Consider the following 20,984-nt stretch of genomic DNA (forward strand, 5'->3'; position numbering starts at 1 on the left):
AGTCAGGGAATCTGATTCCTCCAGCTCTGTTTTTTTCCCTCAACATTGCTTTGGCTATTTGAGGTCTTTAGTGTCTCCATACAGATTTTAAGATTTTTTGTTCTAGTTCTGTAAAAAAATGCCATTGGTAATTTGATGGGGATTGCTTTGAATCTGTAGATTGCTTTGGGTAGTATAGTCATTTTCACAATATTGTTTCTTCCAATCCAAGAACATGACATATCTCTCCATCTGTTTGTGTCATCTTTGATTTCTTTTATAAGAGTCTCACAGTTTTCTGAGTACAGGTCTTTTACCTCCTTAGGTGGGTTTATTCCTAGGTATTTTATTCTTTTTGTTGCAGTGGTGAATGGGATTGTTTCCTTAATTTCTATGTCTGATCTTTCATTGTTAGTGTATAGGAATGCAAGAGATTTCTGTGCATTAATTTTGTATCCTGCAACATTACCAAATTCATTGATTAGCTCTAGTAGTTTTCTGGTGGTATCTTTGGGATTATCTATGTATAATATCATGTCATCTGCAAACAGTGACAGTTTTACTTCTTCTTTTCCAATTTGTATTCATTTTATTTCTAATTCTTCTCTGATTGCTGTAGCTAGGACTTCCAAAACTATGTTGAATAATAGTGGTGAGCGTGGACATCCTTGTCTTGTTCCTGATCTTAGAGGAAATGCTTTTAGTTTTTCACCATTGAGAATGATGTTTGCTGTGGGTTTGTTGTATATGGCCTTTATTATGTTGAGGTAGGTTCCCTCTAGGCCCACTTTCTGGAGAGTTTTTATCATAAATGGGTGTTGAATTTTGTCAGAAGCTTCTTCTGCATCTATTGAGTTGATCATATGGTTTTTATCCTTAAATTTGTTAATATGGTGTATCACATTGATTGATTTGTGTACATTGAAGAATCCTTGCATCCCTGGGATAAATCCCACTTGATCATGGTGTATGATCCTTTTAATGTGTTGCTGGTTTCTGTTTGCTAGTATTTTGTTGAGGATTTTTGCATCAATATTCATCAGTGATATTGGTCTGTAATTTTCTTTTTTTGTAGTATCTCTGTCTGGTTTTGGTATCAGGGTGATGGTGGCCTCATAGAATGAGTTTGGGAGTATTCCTTCCTCTGCAATTTTTTGGAAGAGTTTGAGAATGATGGTGTTAGCTCTTCTCTAAATGTTTGGTAGAATTTACCTGTGAAGCCATCTGGTCCTGGACTTTTGTTTGCTGGAAGATTTTTAATCACCGTTTCAATTTCATTACTTGTGATTAGTCTGTTCATATTTTCTATTTCTTCGTGGTTCAGTCTTGGAAGGTTATACCTTTCTAAGAATTTGTCCATTTCTTCCAGTTGTCCATTTTATTGGCAGAGAGTTGCTTGTAGTAGTCTCTATGATGCTTTGTATTTCTGCAGTGTCCATTGTAAGTTCTCCTTTTTCATTTCTGATTTTATTGATTTGAGTTCTTTCCCTACTTTTCTTGATGAGTCTGGCTAAAGGTTTATGAATTTTGTTTATCTTCTCAAAGAACCAGCTTTTAGTTTTATTGATCTTTGCTATTGTTTTCTTTGTTTCTATTTTATTTATTTCTGCTCTGATCTTTATGATTTCTTTCCTTCTATTAACTTTGGGTTTTGTCTGTTCTTCTTTCTCTAGTTCCTTTGGGTGTAAGGTAAGATTGTTTATTTGAGATTTTTCTTATTTCTTGAGGTAGGATTGTATTGCTATAAACTTCTCTCTTAGAACTGCTTTTGCTGCATCTCATCCATTTTGGATCATCATGTTTTTATTGTCATTTGTCTCTAGGTATTTTTTGATTTCCTCTTTGATTTCTTCAGTGATCTCTTGGTTATTTAGTAACGTATTGTTTAGCCTCCATGTGTTTGTGTTTTTTACGGGTTTTTTTCCTTGTAATTTATTTCTAATCTCATAGAGTTGTGGTTGGAAAAGATGCTTGATATGATTTCAGTTTTCTTAAATTTACCAAGGCTTGATTTGTGACCCAAGATATGATCTATCCTGGAGAATGTTCCGTGTGCACTTGAGAAGAAAGTGTAATCTGATGTTTTCGGATGGAATGGCCTATAAATATCAATTAAATCTATCTGGTCTGTTGTGTCATTTAAAGCTTGTGTTTCCTTATTAATTTTCTGTCTGGATGATCTGTCCATTGGTATAAGTGGAGTGTTTAAGTCCCCCACTATTATTGTGTTACTGTCGATTTCCTCTTTTATAGCTGTTAGCATTTACCTTATGTATTGAGGTGCTCCTATGTTGGGTGCATAAATATTTACAATTTTTATATCTTCTTGGATTGATCCCTTGATCATTATGTAGTGTCCTTCCTTGTCTCTTGTAACATTCTTTATTTTAAAGTCTATTTTATCTAATATGAGAATTGCTACTCCAGTTTTCTTTTGATTTCCATTTGCATGGAATATCTTTTTCCATCCCCTCACTTTCAGTCTGTATATGTCCCTAGGTCTGAAGTGGGTCTCTTGTAGACAGCATATATATGGGTCTTGTTTTTGTATCCATTCAGCGAGCCTGTGTCTTTTGGCTGGAGCATTTAATCCATTCACCTTTAAGGTAATTATCATTATGTATGCTCCTATTACCATTTTCTTAATTGTTTTGGGTTTGTTTTTGTAGGTCCTTTTCTTCTCTTGTGTTTCCCACTTAGAGAGGTTCCTTTAGCATTTGTTGTAGAGCTGGTTTGCTGGTGCTGAATTCTCTTAGCTTTTGCTTTTCTGTAAAGCTTTTTATTTCTCCGTCAAATCTGAATGAGATCCTTGCCAAGTAGAGTAATCTTGGTTGTACGTTCTTCCCTTTCAACACTTTAAATATATCGTGCCACTCCCTTCTGGCTTGTAGAGTTTCTGCTAAGAAATCAACTGTTAACCTTATGGGAGTTCCCTTGTGTGTTATTTATTGTTTTTCCCTTGTTGCTTTTAATAATTTTTCTTTGTCCTTAATTTTTGTCAATTTGATTACTATGGGTCTTGGCATGTTTCTCCTCGGGTTTATCCTGCCTGGGACTCTCTGTGCTTCCTGGACTTGGGTGGCTATTTCCTTTCCCATGTTAGGAAAGTTTTCGACTATAATCTCTTCAAATATTCTCTCTGGTCCTTTCTCTCTCTCTTCTCCTCCTGGGACCTCTATAATGTGAATGTGGTTGCATTTAATGTTGTCCCAGAGGTCTCTTAGGCTGTCTTCATTTCTTTTCATTCTTTTTTCTTTATTCTGTTCCGTGGCAGTGAATTACACCATTCTGTCTTCAAGGTCACTTATCCGTTCTTCTGCTTCAGTTATTCTGCTATTGATTCCTTCTAGTGTATTTTTCATTTCAGTTATTGTACTGTTTGTTTGTTCTTTAATTCTTCTAGGTGATTGCTCTTTAATTCTTCTAAGTCTTTGTTAAACATTTCTTGCTTCTTCTCGATCTTTGCCTCTATTTGTTTTCCGAGGTCCTGGATCATTTTCACTGTCATTATTCTGAATTCTTTTTCTGGAAGGTTGCCTATCTCCACTTCATTTAATTGTTTTTCTGGGGTTTTATGTTGTTTCTTCATCTGGTACATAGTCCTCTGCCTTTTCATTTTGTCTGTCTTTCTGTGAATGTGGATTTTGTTCCACGGGCTGCAGGATTGTAGTTCTTCTTGCTTCTGCTGTCTGCCCTCTGGTGGATGAGGCTCTCTAAGAGGCTTGTGCAAGCTTCCTGGTGGGAGGGACTCCTTTTAATATTCTTATAATCACACTACTTGACTTCAACCTTAAGTAATCATGTGTGTGTGCATGTGTGCATGCGCATGTGTGTGTATGTGTGTGTGTGTGTGTGTGTGTGTAATATGCCTAGTAAAGCTCCAAGCAAATCCAACTCTCCCATGGATAACAGCAATCAGTGAATACATTTTTTTTTTAAATGATGGGAAGCCCTGGACAGAAAATAAAAATAGGTAGATTTTAGAGGTAATTTGACCTTTAGAAGAAGGGAATGTCAACAAAGAGAGATTTTTGCCATTTTTATGATTTTAGCCTGAATACTGGCTGAAACTGATTATTTGTGAGGTGACTAAAACTCTAATAAGAACCGTGAAGGCTTTGAGTACTGAAAAACCAGAATACAGAGTTCAGTGCAACCAAAGTCACTAAAATTTGAGGGAGGATCCTAGAAAGGGAGAGAGTTGGAGAGGAGGATTCCCAAGTACCATGTAAAACTATGCCCATGTTTTTTTCTGGCACAGGACAAAATCCAGCTAATGATAAAAGGCTGACGTAAGATATGAGCAACTCAGAAAACAAAATTTACTTTTTGAATCCAAATAAATTATGGTTCCTAAAATTAACAAATGGATTATTCAGAAGACTATAACAGAATCTAGAATCTCTACAATTTAATGTTGACAAAGCCTAACATAAAATTCAAAATTATCTGACATACAAAGAATTAGAAAATGTGACCCATTCTCAAGAGAAAAAAACCCAAAATGATGGAGACCAATCAACAGATAACCCAGATGTGGCACCTATCAAACAAGAATTTTAAAGCAGCAATTCCATTGGTGTTCAAAGATATAAAGGATCATATGTTCATAGTAAATGAAATGGTGCAAAATATTAGCAGAGAAATAGAAAATATTAAAAAAAAAAGAGGAAGTTCTGGAACTGTGATTCTAGAGAGCTAAAAAAGAGCAGAGAAACCTTTCCTCTACTATATTTACTTTATTTTTTTACTTTTTATTATGAAAAATTTGAAAACTATATAAAAGGCAAAGAGTATATAATGAGCATCCATGTACCCATCACCTAATTTCAAAATTAGATCACATTATCTAATTTTTAATCTATTCTCTGCCTTCTACATTTTTTCTCCCAGTTTTATTGAGATATAATTGTCATCAGCACTATATAACTTTAAGATATACAGCATAATGACTTGATTTACATGTATCATGAAGTAATTAGCCTCCTACACTTTTAACTATTGTAAATGTAGTCACCATGCCATTTCATTCATAAGTACTTCTGATAAAGAATTTTTAAAATATATCTTTGTTTACATCTAAAAGAATTATCATTAATTTTTCATATTCTCTCACATGCAATTTCCTTAATTTTCTCAAATAAAACTTTTTTCCCATTGGTTTGTGTCAATTTAGCTTTAACAAGGTCCACATATTGTATTTGGCTCTTATTTTTCTTAAGTCTTTTTTTTTTTTCTTTGACAATTCTCCCTCTTTCTTTTGTTTTAGAGAAGCCTGGCCTTTTGTTTTATAGAATGTCCATATCCTGGTTTTGGGTGATTTCACTTTCATGTGCCTTAACATACTCTTCATAGATTTCCTTTAATCTGGCAGTTAAATCTAGAGATTCTTATCAGAATACAGTGGTTCCTGCTTTTTTAGGTACTAAAATTTAGATGATGTTATTTACTGCCTATTGCATGCCATCATTAGTCTTGTCATGTCTGATTTCCCAAATTTCACCCATTACATTTAAACTGGAAATTCATCAGCCTTCCTTCACACATGTTCTCCTTTTTTGACATCTTTAAGTTTTTGTTCAAAGACTACATTTATGAAGTCTTTTCCAAACATCACTCATCTATTTTCAGAATAAGGCAGCTTTTTCTTCTCTTATCCCATAACACTTCAAACATAACTTCCAAGCAAATGTTGTAGGCCATCTTGAACTACTCAGCTAACCTTAAGTCCAATCTCAAATGTAGATGCTCCCGGAGAAGCACTCAAACTCTTCTAAAAAATCCTTCTAAAAAAGGATTGAAGAGTAACCTTCATTGTTATGGAAGGATTTTTGATATCACGGAGGAGGAATTGTGTTACTGACGGAATGACAGTTTCCTTGGTTCTTGCCCTCTCAAGGGAAAGAATTCAGTTGCGAGGCAGAGAGTAGTTTTAAGTAGCAAGAGTTTTATTAAGCAGAAGTGTAACTACACTCTGGAGAAAGGATGAGAGCAGGCTGTCTGGAAACCAGAAGCAGCCCTGCAATGGAGTAGGGTTGGGTTTTTTTAGAGTGGTGGTCCCTCCCTGTGTCTTGCATCATTTGACTGACAAGTTGATTGAGAGCTTAGGTTATGTAATGTTTCTCCTAGTGCACAGGTGCTAACACATAAGCAGCCAAGTGAAACCCATAGGGATGGGTGTGGGGAGAGCAAAAGCCGCAATGCTAATTTATTACAAATATGGCATAATGAACCCCAGGTTAACTTGAGTCACCTTTTAGGTCTTGGTGTGCCTGCATCAGCCTGTGCTGGCGGTTTTATCTTGCTTGGTCCTCATAGGCTGGAAACCTAGTAGTGGTCCTTGACCACAAGAGGGAGGATCTCTGGGTGTGTTCTGATCATGTGTCCAAGTGGGGGATAACCCATCCAGGATGGGGCAGGACCCGCTCATGTCTGACTAGCTACATAACAGCTGCACCACATAGAACCCAGTAGTACTTCCTAAAATAGATTGCCTCTTTCTTTACCAGTTAATGATCTACCCTTTATGACAGCTTCTTCCTTTCTTAGTTTTTCTCTAATTCTCTATTGCATCGCAAGTTGACTATTCTTTTCTAATGTCTCCCTTCCATCATTGTCACCAGTCCTCCAGTCTTCTCACCAATTCTTAAATTTTTTTCCCAGATACTTGTATCTTAACCTCAAAGCTAGTCAGTGCCTCTTTGGGCTCACCAGTGTTGCAGCTCCAGCCATGACTCTTCTTAGAAAAACAATAGCCATGTAATCAGTCCTTGCTTACAAATGATAATCCTTAGAAGGTGGAGAGAAAGACAAATACCTGTATTTTTTATTATTGTGATTTCTGTCACATTCTTACAGCATTTATCATACTTTATCATTGTTATGTGACTGTGAACTGTTCAAAATCAAATTATGCCTTTTCCTTGTTAGCTTAACCTCCAACACAGCACCCACCTCAGTTAGAGCACATCATAAATGTGTTTGTTGAGTGAATGACCACTTGAAAGATTAGATTTGTTTTCACAAAAGCTGTTTCTCATCTTCCCACATTCTCTTGCTGTTCTTCCAAAGGTGTGAGTGTTGACCCAGAATAGATTAGTTGTATATCGTATGTTTTGTCAGAAATCTTAAAATAGGATAATATTTTAATTCATAAAACCACACAGAAATCAGCTTCCTATCGTTTCTTTTATTTGTATATAAGCATATTTTTCTCTTTACAAGTTCAAGAAACTCTACTAGACTCTCGGGGTTAAAAGGAGGTTTTCAGTTCTTTTGTGAGAATTTGATTTAGACTAAAATGGCAGTTAACTTGGTAAGTTAAGAGAAGAAAGAAAGCAAGCATAAACAGCTGGACGTAGACATTCTACCCTGAGTGCAGTTTCAGTGAGAGCCACTTAACTTAGAGTTTAATTCTAACCAAGCAGAGCCACACGTGAATAATGTACAAATCGAAATGGTAATTGTGCCAGTCTAAGGAATAAAAAAGCATTATTATTACAAATTACAAAGTCATATTATACAAAATCAAATTTTAAACTAACCAAACAACTTCAAAAGGCTTTCTGGAAAATGACTTGGAAGTGGGATATTTTTATGGTATAAATAATATAATATGTACTTATTGAGTATCTACAGTGTGTTTGGCACTAAGTTAAAAAGATTCAATCATTCTTAGTGCAGATAGAAAAATAATTCTTAGTGCTGATAGCAAAATAATTCTTAGTGCTGATAGCTTTTGACTAGCGTTTTTAAAAGTCTTTTCATGGCTAGAGATAAGATATTCTTTTGTGACAATCTCAGAGCATGAAAGAAAACATTGTAAATCTTAGGTTTCAATAATAACTGGTTATCTTATCTAGTTTTTCTGGAACTATGGAATTTTCAATTAGTCTTGCTTTATAGAATAATTTCATTTGAAATAATTTCAAATGAATCATAAATAAAGATCACAAGCACCAAACAATAATAAATAATTGATAAGAGCTTCCCAATAGAGCTACTTTCTGTAGTTATATTCTTTTTATTCTATTTGCTGCAATTAGTTTTCTCAATCTATTTATCTTTTTTCTAAATTTCAGAGTTGTAGCTTTTACATATACATTTTTTATTGTTTTAATATCTGATTTTTATCCAATATGTTTGAAATTTAAAATGTTTTCTTCTCTAGCTCTCTTATGGTTATTTTAAAAACTGACACTCTAATGCACATGGGATTAATTTGGTTTATACTATAAGTTGTAGCTCTAAAAGATATTTTTGTCTTCAAATTCCTAACATGTTATCTCAGTGTTACTGATTAAATAAACTGTTTTCCCATTATTTTCAGATGCTTCTTTTTGTAAATATTAAATCTTTATGTGTAATTTCATCTATTTTCTTCCAGAAGTTTTTTTTTTTTTTGGTACCAGCAATACACTGTTTTAATTATTATAGATCCAAAGAGGTTTATTATGTGGTAGGGAATTTCTTCCTTGCTGAATATATTCTCTCATATTTTTGCCCAGTCTTCCCTACTTGATTTAATTCTTATCCTGTTTGTTTTTTTCTTCTACAGCAGTCTATATCACCTGCTTATTTAGTTCCATAAATGCAAATTAATTGGAAATAATTTACACATTTATAATATCTTTCCATTCTTTCAACTTTTATATTGTCTTTCTGAAAGGTTCATAGTTTTTTTCAGTAGGTCAAATAATTTCTCATTAAAATTACTGTTAATTACTTTATATATTCTTATTGTGAATGATATCTCCTGGCACATCTCTGAAATGACTCTGGCATATAACAAAATGATATATTTAAAAATTATTGATCTAGTCATTCATTTTATTAACTTATTTATTAATTAAAAATTTTATTTGATAGTTTTGGCTTTTCTAATCACAATATTATATAACTTCCCATTGTTTCTTTCTTTGATACCTTTTATTTCTGTTTTCATAGTTCTTTCTTCCAGTTTTATTTGGATATAATTGACATAAAGCACTGTGTAAGTTTAACATGTGCAGCATAATGACATACCAACATCATGAAATGGTTGTCACAGTAATTTTAGTGAACATCCATCATCTCATATAGATGCAAAATTAAAAACATAGAAAAAATTTTTTCTTGTGATGAGAACTCTTAGGATTTACTCTCTTAACAGCTTTTATATATAACATAAACCACATTTAATTATATTTGTCATACGGTACATTACACCCCTAGTACTTGTCTTATAACTGAAAGTTTGTACCTTTTGACTGCCTTCATCTGATTCCCCCTCCCCCAGCCCCTGACTCCTGGTAACCACAAATCTGATCTCTTTATCTGTTAGTTTATTTGTTTTTGAAATATAATTGACCTACAACACTGTGTTAGTTCCTGTTACAAAACAATGTGATTTTATATTTCTGTACATTTCAAAATGATCACTATGATAAGTCTAGTTACTATATGTCACCATACAAAGATATGACATAGTTATTGACTATATTACCCGCACTGTACATTTCACACCCATGACTCATTTATTTTGCAGCTTGGAAGTTTGTACCTCTTAATCTCCTTGACCTATTTCTTCCCTCCCCCTCCCCCTTTCCCCTTTGGAACCACCTATTTGTTCTCTGTATCTATAACTCTGTTTCTGGTTTGTTACGTTTGTTCATTTGTTTTGTTTTTTAGATTCCATGTATAAGTAAAATCATACAGTATTTGTCTTTCTCTCACTTACTCACTTAGCATAATGCCCTCTAGGTCTGTCCATGTTGTCATAAGTGGTAAGACTTCATTCTTTTTATGGCTAATATTCCATTGTATAAATATATGACATCTTCTTTATCCATTCATCTATTGATGGGCACTTGGACTGCTTCCCTATCTTGGCTATTGTAAATAATGCTGCAGTGAACATAGGGTGCATATATCTTTTCTAATTAGTGTTTTTGTTTTCTTCAATTAAATACCCAGGAGTAGAATTGCTAGACCATATGGTAGTTCTATTTTTAATTGTTTGAAGAATCTCCATATTATTTTCCATAGTGGCTGCACCAATTTACATTTCTAACAATAGTACAGGAGGGTGCCCTTTTCTCCACAACCTCACCAACACTTGTTATTTGTTGTCTTTTTGATAATAGTCATTCTGACAGATGTGAGATGATATCTCATTGTGGTTTTGATTTGCATTTCCCTGATGATTAGTGATGTTGAATATCTTTTCATGTGCCTGTTGTCCATCTGTATGTCTTCTTTGGGAAAATTTCTCTTCAGATCCTCTTCCATTTTTTAATAGTGTTATTTTTTTGATGTTGAGTTGTATGCATTCTTTGTGTATTTTGGATACTAACCCCTTATCAGTTATATAGTTTGCAAATATCTTCTCCCATCAGCAGGTGGCCATTTGATTTTGCTGATAGTTTTCGTTGCTGTGGAAAAACTTTTTAGTTTGATATAGTCCAATATTTTTGCTTTTGTTTCCCTTGCCTGGTGAGATACAGGCAAAAAAGTGTGACTAAGACAGATGTTAAAGAACTTACTCCCTATGTTTTCTTCTAGAAGTTTTATGGTTTCAGGTCTTAAATTTAAGTCTTTAATCCATTTTGAATTTTGAATCTGTTCTGAATTTAAATTTAATATTTATAAAACTTCCCATTGTTTCTTTCTTTGATACCTTTTGTTTCTCTTCTTATATATTTTTTACCACCTATTGAAGAAAATTTAATTAATGGCAATATGTTGATGGTATGAATAATTTTTCTACTGATTTTAATGACTGAAATTTTATTTATTTGGTAGGGCTTACAAATAAAAATTCAACTAATTTACTTGTAGAAATATCAGTTGAACATATACTGAGAATAAATATTATGAAATATGTAACATAGGCAATGAGGAGCTAAAAATTTATGGTTCTACCATCAAATCACTTATACATATATATGCTCATATACACATATACTCACATCATATTTTAGCAAATTCTTAAGTTCCAAAGCACGTGGTACAGTCAGTAAATACTGCAGTAAAGCTGACTGCTACCTGGAGAAGATAGATCTGCAAAGATGAATGGATTTGGATGGACAGAGAACAAAAAGAAAGGCATTCTTGAGCATGGGGAAGGAAAAGCAAAGATATGGATATAGTATTCTCAAGGTATACTCAGAGAATAGGCAGACCAATGTTCAAGGTGAGAATAGTGGGTGTGGCCTTTCCCTGCTTCATTTATCTAGCTTGACTCACTCATGAGCCATGCTTTTGCTGGTCTTTAGAACTGCCCAGTGTTTTGGATAGCAGATGAGAGTTTACTCCTTTTCCCCGTTTGAACCCTAACCTCTTTCCCTGGTTTCCTTTGCCAAGGTTTAACACTTTTAGCTTTGTATCCTGATTTGCTCTCTAACATGGTTTTTTTGTGATTATCTCGCTGGTCCTTTGACTTTGGCTGTTGAGCATGATTTGTGGCTTTGCAAATTTTTATTATTGGCTTTACTATTGGCTTTGATTATTAAGAAAATCTTCAGTGATGATGTTATTATCTGGTTTATCCCTTAGATCTTTATGATAGTTCTCGTCGTTTTACTCCTCCCATTGGGAAGGAAGAGTGCTCTTAAATTGCAAAGCTAACATGGGCAGATAAAACTGTAGGTATGAATGCTAAGGTAAGGGAATTATTCTGCAATAGAAAGCTCTTAGGTGGAATATGTTAAGAGTATATAACTATAGAATAACTATGACTAAAGGGAAGTTATACATAAAAAGTGTTTTGTAGTTACTTCTTCAAAGGGAACCTAAGTATAATGTGAAATAGGATAGACTTTCCTTCTTAGGAACACAAACCTCCACAAAAATGTGAAAATCCACAAGAATTTTAATGTTCCAAAGTTCTATACGTAGTAAACATGTGGAAGAATGTAGTGTCATGATAGATTTTTAAAAAATAAATCATTGAACTCCCACTGAATTAAAATGTACTCTATGATAAGTGGTACATGTGACTCTAAATGGTATCACTAGCCATCATTTTGCCAACTATTGTTTTCTCATTGATTGATAGGATAAACCTAGTAGGAAAAGTGGGTCAGGTATAGTTACATTTTAAACTCTATTCATATTTATATTGGCTTTGTTTTTCATTCTATAATAAATCTACCAAAATAAATCATGAGTTTTCTGTTACTAAATCTTTAAGGGAGCTAAAAGAAAAAAAGTGACATATAAATATTCCTTTTCCTTTTTTTTAAACATAGCTCCAAGTGAAATTTGAGACAGCAAATTAACAATGTTTCAGAAAATATTGATGTCTAAATAATTCTCTGTGTACCTTGATTGGTTTCCAAAAACTAAATTTGAAAAAAACAGAATCTGAATTTAGCACCTTTTCATCATTCTGAAGACTTGACTCTTACTCTAAAGCATGTATTATAAAGGCAAAAGCTTGTTTTGCTTTAAAAAAAAAACAAACCCAGAATTATTAGCTGTATTACTGTGACCCTGAGGACGAAAGAAAAACAACTGTGTTCAGTTTGTCTAATTCACCGCTGGCATTTTGTGTTAACAGTCCTAACATTCAAGTTGCACTTTTAATGCGTTTTCTTGCAAGAGTTTGACAATTGCCATAGGAAATAAGGATGTGAGAAGCTCAAAATGTTCTGAGTTCAGGAATGGTTTATATAAACAACTGAAAGTCAGCAAAAGGGTTTCCAGAAACACTTGTCAGATTTCTGCTCACAACTTATTGGCCAAAATTTTGTCCCATGGCCATGCCTAGCTACAAGGGTGGTTATTTAACTTCTGCAGGAGGGGTCGTCATTAGAGAAGTTAGTTGGGAATGATTATTGGATTGGTCATACAACAGTACATGTACCTATATTATATGACCATTAATAGGTCACCCTTAATTTCTTCTTCCTTCATTATAAAGAGATTCCTTTTCTTAACTAGTTATTGTAATGGTAATAACATAATTTATCAAGCATTTCTGTGTGCTAGGTCATATTTCAAGCCCTTTCCAAACAATTCTGAGGCAGATTTCATTATGCCCATTTTAAAAATGAGAAAACTGAAGCACAGAGAAGTAAAGTTAGTTATTTCAAAGTTCATACATCTAGTAATTGGCAGAAGGGAAACACTCTGAAACCAGAGTCTTTACACTTTATACCACCCCTTAATTGTAGGTTAGTGACTGTGCCATTTTGCTTCTTAAGTGTCTTTCTTTTCCCTTTTTTGTATTACATTATTCATATTTTAAGTAGAATTCATTATTTTTGTTTGTTTTGCCTCAAAAAACCTTAAGCCATTCATTCTTTGCAGCAAGTGTAGATCAGATCATTCTCTAAAACATAATTCAGAAAGACAACTTGGCCACACTGTCTATCATGTGGTACAAGCTGCCCAAGAATGCTTCATTTTTCTTATTTGCAAAATGATAGATTATTCTTCATGCCCTCTAGCAGCCCTTCAAGATCCATCATCATATAATCTCTGAATTAAAAAAAATATCAGATCTTTGAGGGTCCAGAAGAATATAGTCACCTCAGTTCGTTTTTTGTGAGGGACAAAATTTTCAGATGGTTTGAGAGAGTCATCACTAGCAAATTTGCAAAGAATCTTCAATTAAAAAAACACAAAGATAATGCTTTGAGGGGAGGGAAAGTGATAAGGAGCTGGAATGCATCAGCTATAAAGGAGTAGGAGGTCTTCTGACTTCTCACATATATTCCTTTGCATGAGAGGGAAAAAATGCAGAGTTAATAGCTAAAACTATATTTGATTTATAGGTGGATTTGGCTGATGTAAAAATAATTGTAGTAAATTACTCTGAGAATGATCTAAAAACATCAAGAATGAAGCATTTCTCTATTGGTACATGATCCCTCATTAGTAAAGAATGAAATAACGCAGGCTTTGACAATTCTTTCTCCCACATCGGACAAACAGGCATGATGTTAATGACTTGAAGGAATGCCAACTTGAGGCAATGTTTGGAATTTAACTAGCACTCATAAATACAGGTGGATGTCATATGATCCCAGCACTGGCTCTGGTTTGGCTTGACCAGGCCTTAGGTTAAGCATGCTACACAATAATCCAGAATAATAGGTGACAAGATTTGAAAGAGTGTTGTTTAACATTTATGGGAATGCTCTACTAAACATTTAAGCAATGGTAACTGTGGTTGCATAGAAATAGTGTGAGATGGATGTACCAGTCAACCAAATCCAAACAGAAACTATATTCTGCTGTGCAAGGAATTAAAACCCTGTGCAAATCGAATTCTAATTCCTTTTCTCTCCTTCTTTCATACCACTATTATATTTCCATACTTACTCTGAGAAATCCTTCTTCTGCTTTGCAAAACACAGATAGCATGATATTGGACCATAACAATACATGTTAGCTATAAATATAACTGTATGCAGACAGATCTTATTTTGGTACATCTCAGGCCAAGAAAAGGTACTTTGAGTTAAGCATAATATTTTTGTGCTATAATCTGCACGCTGTAAGTTTTGGGGTCTGTAATGCTTAAGTTAGAATCTTAGATCTGACCATTACTATTTGAATGAACTTCAGTAATTTATTTAGAGATTTAGCTGGGTTCGAAATAGCATGGATTTGCTACTGTACCCATGGTCATTAGACAACCCTCAGCAGAAGAATATTCTCAATTCCATGAGATGCAGTTTCTGGTATTCAGTATCTGGTAGTAATCATGGAAATAGGTATTCTCATTCTCTTTAGTTTTTATTCTGATTCTGTTCAATAAACCTATCCCCTTGGAACAAGTAACAAATAGATGCTGTGTTAGCAAGGAATCTATTGACAAACTCCAAACCACCAATTTATTAGCATTATCTTAAATACTTCTCTTGGAAAATGGTCCAGGATTAAACACGATTTAATAGTGGAAAGATTTATGCAGAGATAATTGAATTATACTATGTCTCCCTTAGTAATGAGAAAATGAATAAAATAAATCTCCCTAAGTTATACTTTTGATATTTCCCAAGGATATATTTTACAGATTTTACATTAATTCAACAATACCACTTTCCACGTTAGACCATGCTTCTTATTCAGCAACTGTCATACTGTATTGTAATTGTCTTCATTCCTCCTTAGATTATAAGCTCTTATATAAGCAAGACAAAAAACTAAAAATAGTTTAGAGATTTAAAAAATTTTTTGGCTGTGGTTCAGGTGGTATTTAAAATATGGAGAAACGGAGGCAGCATTATTGACTACAAATGCATTTTATTGAAACTAATAATTATAAGTATTGTTATAATATCCATTTTGACAGTACAGAAAATGTATTTGAAGCTCAACCACTCTTCAAACAAATGGCCATCAAATGACAAACACTTCAAGATGAAGGGTAACTCTGAATGAGTCATAACAATCACAGGAAATAAGCAAATGAAGATTATCTTGTTGAAATTAAAAAACCCAGTTTTAAAAGATGGCTGATCTCCCGTTTAACCAGTGTGGTAGGGAGATTACAGAGCACATGCTGACCGGTTCATGTAATATGGTTCAAGTCACCCCCACAAAATGTCCTAAGTACTTCTTAGGAAGATCTGACTTTTAGGGCTTCTTCCCAGAGTGGAGGTTTCAAGTGGTGTCACTTTAGCTGTTAGGAGTCCAAGCATATTTATAGCACTCATCATATTTATTCATGAAGTCAAAAGGAATGGGAGTTTGGTCCCACATGAATTGTCTTAAAACATGATTTGTGAAAATTCTGGGTAGCTGGCCAAATCCTATTGTCCCCTCTCTTATAATTTAGCCCAGAACTTTCTTGTTGAGGTATCTACTTTCTTCTTGGGTAATAAAAAAAAAAAGCACAGAGCTACAGCAGAGAAAGACTTAGGTAGAGGCATTGTATTAGTTAAGTAACATATTCACAGGTTTTGAAGATGAGGAGGTAGACAGCTTTGGCGGGGGTCATTACACTGCATAACAAAGTTTGCTCTCTGTCCCCCTGCAGTGTGTGTCCATCTCATATGTAAATTACATTCACTCCATCTCAACATTCCCAAATGCCTCAACTCAACACAGCATCTCGTCAAAAGTCCCACATTTCTTCAGTTAAATCATCTAAATCAGATATGGGTGTGGCTTGGGTATAATCCATTCCCAAGGCACAATTCTTCTCCATGTGCAAACCTATGAAACTCAAGAAACAAATTATTTGCTCCCAAAATACAGTGGTGGGGCAGGTATAGAATAACAGTCAGAGACATTTCAATTCAAAAAAGGGGGAAAAAGAAGGGAAAGAAAAATAGGGGTCACCATTCTCGAGCAATTTTAAAATGCAGCTGAGACATGAACGTTAGGTTTCAAGGCCTGAGAATATCCTCTTTGGTCGTCAGCTCTGTCCTCTGGGCTTATGACTCCTCCCTCTGAGGTTGAGGTTCCACCCTTGGAGCCATCCTCCCTTTTCCACCAAGGGTAGCATGTATTTGCAGCTGAATAGCTTTATCAGCCTGTCTCCTCCCTATGGAATTTTGGGGTTCCTACAGCTCTTTCATTTTGACTTCTCTATCCCTTTCAGTCCAAGATGGCAATGGTTTTGCTGGTATAAAATTATCAAGGACGTTATGAGTCTCCTGTGTATGTCACAGGAATTCAATACCTTAGATAAAAAGCCCCTCCACAGGACTTTCTTAGAGAATTCCATCTCTGTTTTTGGCTTCTGCTGGCATGGTTGAGGGGATCCATGAGTCACATGCCTGATCTCTTCAAAGAGTCCTCACTGTGACTGAATACTCTGACCTTTGGATTCTTCTGAGGCATTAGGGAAAAGGTTGTCCAGACACACTCTTGGTTTTCCCACCAAAACACTCTTTCTCAACAGTGAATCTCCTAATTGTAGTGTCTTTTGCAATCTAGATAGCTAAGAATTTCCTATTTCATCAAGTCCCAGTTCCCTTTTGATTAAGCTCTTCCCCTCTTCCTTATCTCTTTCCTCTTGCATTTTACTATAAGAAGCAAGAAGAAACCAAGCCACATCTTCAACATCTTCAACACTTTTCTTGGGAATCTCTTCAGAAAAAATGTCCAAGTTCATCACTTACAAGTTCTGCTTTCCATATAACTGTAGGACACAATCTGCTAAACTTTCTGCCACTACATAATGAGAATTCTCTTTCTGCCAGTTTCCTGGAATGTTTCTTATTTCCTTCTGAGCCCTTACTAGCAATGCTTTTACTGTCCTTTCTTGAAAGAGTCAGATTATGATGATTTAATTTTTCACTAAGACAATATAGCTTTTCTCTACTGTTCTTCTTATTTCTGAGTCTTTACTAGCAGAGTCATTAAAATCCGTATTTCTCCTAGCAGTCTATTCAAAGCAATCTTGGCTTTTTTTATCATGCTTCTCAAAATTCATCCAGTATCTTTCCTTTATTCAATTCCAAGCCACTTCCACATTTTTAGGTATTTGTTACAGCAGTATCCCACTTCCAGTTACTAAAATCTGTGTCAGTTTCCTATTGTTGCTTTAACAAATTACTACAAACTTAGTGGCTTAAAACAACACTGATTTATTGTCTTACAATTCTGGAGGTCAGAAGTCCAAAACAGGTCTTACTTGGCTAAGATCAAGGTGTCAATAGGGTTCTAGGGGCTATTTATTCCTTTGCCTTTTTCAGCTTCTAGGAGCTTCTTGCATTTCTTTTCTCACTGCTCTTTCTCCTCTTTCACAGCCGGCAGTGTAACATATCACACCTGTCTCTGACAGTACTGCCTCTCCCTTATAAGGACCCTCATAAATACATTGTACCCACCCAGATAATCTAGGGACATCTTCCCATCTCAAGACCCTTACCTTAATCACATCTGTTAAGTTGCTTTTGCCATGTAAGGCATTCACAGGTTCCAGGAATTAGGATATGACTTCTTTGGGGGATGGAGGGGGTGGGCCATTATTTTTTCCTACCAAAGAACATGCTACACAAATGAGTTCCTGGAGGGCATGGTTGGTACCTTCCTCCATTTTTCATCACCTGATCCTAGCACAGTTATTGCCTGGTACCTAGAAGGCACTCAGAAAACTAATAATTGCTTTAGTCAAAAAAAAATATATTTTGTGTCTACTATAAGACACTTTAGAGGAAAATCAGAGGGTGTGGCTCTGTCATGGAGCACTCAGTAGGAAAGTCCCAAATGACTTTCTTGGGGAGCACTCAGCATCCTGGATTAGGAAGCAGTCTCTAAGGATGTGTCTGCCTGTTCATGCAGCTACTCAGTCACCCATTCCCTCATTCATTCATTCATTTGATAAATACTTATTGAGTCCTCACTTTATCCAGGTGATTCATAGGACTGGTCATACATACTGCAGCCCCAGAGCTGACTGATGTATATGTGTGTGTGTGTGTGTGTGTGTGTGTGTGTGTGTGTGTCTTGGGGATTACTAGGAGTCTGGAAGCATATGGTGGTGGACAAAACACAGTTCTTGTTCTCAAAGATCTTGCATTCTAGTGTGGGGAAGCAGAGAGTACATGCAAAAATTATGTATCAAGTGATGATCTGAGGAGAAATAAACCAGGGTAAGGGCAGCATGTTCCAGGTGTGCTATGTAAGGAGTCCTCCTGCCATTTGGTTGGAGACCAAAAAGAACTGGGGAATCGAAACTTATGAACATTCAGGAGAGGAACATTTCAGAAAGAGGAAATGAGAAGTGCAAAGGTTCTGAGGTAAGGACTTGCACAGACTTTGAGATTTTTAAAGAATAGTAAGGATGTAAATGAGGCTCACAATGAGAGAGAGTGGAGAATGGTATGAGATGAAGTCAGACAGGTGGAAAGATGACAGATTGCATAGGATTTTGTAGTCTGTGCTACAGAGTTGGGTTATGCTTAGAGATGGAAGTACATTAAAGGCTTGGTACAGAGGCTGGCAAAAAATCTGACTTGTTTCTTAAAAGATTACTGTTTGCTATGTTGAGTATTAACTGTGGGAAGGTAAGGGTGGAAGCCAGGAAACAAGACAGAGCTACTGAAATAGTCCCAGGAAGAAGTGACACTGACTTGATTAGAGTGGTAACAGGGGTACTATGAAAATCTATAGCTCATTCTGGATATATTTCTAAGGTAAGAACATATATGATTTACGTGACAGATTGGATATGGTGGATGTGGTGTGAGAGAGAGCACTTAAGAAATGACTTCAAAAATTTGGGCTGAGCATTTGATAATTAGAGCCATCCTTTACCGAACTGGGGAAGATTACAGAACAAGAGCAAAATTTCAATTTTGGTTATGTTTAGATTGAGATGCTTATCAGACATCAAGTAGAGATGCCGTGGGGTCAGATAGATGCAGGAGGCTAGAGTGCAGGGGAGAGACTGAGCCTAGAGATATACTCTGAGGAATCTCAGCATGTAGATGACATTTAAAGCTGTGGAACTGGATGAAATCCCCAGGGGAATAATTTCAGAAAAGAAGTGGTGCCAGAATTGAGCCAAGAGACACTCTTGTGTGTGGAGGTCAGGAGTATGAAGAGAAGCCGCAACAGAGTTATGCTAACAAGCAGGCAGTGGGGAATGAGGGAATCCAAGAGAGAGGGATGTCCTGGAAGCCAAATGAAGACAGTCTTTCAAGAAAGCAGTGATCAAATGTGTCAACTGCTGCTGAGGTATCAATGAGATGAGGACCTCAAAATAACCATTTATTTGGGCATCATGGTGGTGATTGTATTTTGATGGGATCAGGGATCAAAATGCCTGATTGACATTATTCGTGGAGCTCCAAGTGTCTTTACAATTCACCGGGCAGCAAAGGATCATATTGCATTTCTAAAGGTTGGCAAATACCTAGAACTTGATGCTATGCAATTTGGGGCTGACATAGTATAAATACTGAAGTTTCTTTGAAGTTAAGACTTCTAAGGTGGTTATCTTGAGTTCCTTTATTTTCAAAACTCCAAAAATGTAATAGCTTTAAATTGTCTAAATTCCTTACCTCCAATTATCTTATCTTCTTCCCAGTATAAAACAGACAAATCCATAAAACGGAGAGGTTACTGTAACTGAGGAAAATTCCATTTTTCTGGGAGAACACAACTCAGTGCAGGCAGAATAGTTTGAAGGCACTTTAACTTTTTACCCCATTTCCTCATGGTACTGACAGAGATCAAATATCAAATGCTCCAGGTCATAGATTTGTTATGGGAATTCTTTAGTTGAAAATGCATTCATTCTCTTGAGACCAATGAATAGGTCAATAATTAGTGTTGTTTAGTTGCATATTCCCCTCCTCTTAGTAAAATCAACTATCAAAACATTGTTGGCTTATATGTTACTCCATATGTCTAAATTATAGACTCTATATTTGGTATCTTTTACAAAAAAGTAGGAATAACTGTAAAGCACATACAACAGTGAAATTTATAGAGCCAAAAAAAAGTTCTCAAGTGTCCTTCCAATGTTCATTATAGGTCCCTTAAAATAAGATGCATAAATGAAAACTATTCTACACATTTCGCTCATATTATACTCATGCTTGTTCATTTCCTTTCTACAGGGAGGAAATTTATAGAAGGCATAGGATGGACAGATAGCAGGGGAAGCTGATTGGTAAAAGGAGGGTGTGAAAGAAATTGGCCAGATTGAATTTACAATCTGAAACAGTGATCTGAGGACAGAAATCATCTTTCCTGTGCCTGGCTTATTCTAGACAAATCTCAGGTTTTGAAGAGGTTAGAATTTAGCCTCGATGCCTCCTATAGTCTTGCTGTCTGCTCACTTCTCTCTTGCTGGAAATGTTCTCCTTGCAATGCTGTAGACATACAGTTACATATGTCATTACCCTCTGTTTGAAATTCTTCAGTCTTGGTTCTAAGGATGTTTTATCTACTAGATCATAATGCATGCTCTTGGATTTTAATATGGTAAAAAAAAAAAAAAAATCTGTGCTAAAAATTGCTTGGCTTAATTCCAGATTAAAACCAAACAAATAAAATAGCCAGCACACCAGCCTTTACTAAGTTTAAAATGAAAGTAAGTAGAAAGGGGG

At 35.3% G+C, this 20,984-nt stretch overlaps 1 long non-coding RNA gene across 1 annotated transcript in view; it reads left to right on the forward strand.

Moving 5' to 3' along the window:
- The first annotated feature begins 5,773 nt into the window (after nucleotides 1–5,773).
- The window catches only part of LOC309633184, a 1,005,718-nt gene continuing 990,507 nt past the window's right edge, over nucleotides 5,774–20,984 (forward strand). Inside the window, exon 1 of the long non-coding RNA XR_014247367.1 lies at nucleotides 5,774–20,667. This is a non-coding gene — a long non-coding RNA (uncharacterized lncRNA). The remainder of the gene's footprint in view (nucleotides 20,668–20,984) is intronic.

This window comes from Balaenoptera borealis (assembly GCF_965194805.1).
Source record: "Balaenoptera borealis genome assembly, chromosome: 8".
Lineage (NCBI taxonomy): Eukaryota > Metazoa > Chordata > Mammalia > Artiodactyla > Balaenopteridae > Balaenoptera > Balaenoptera borealis.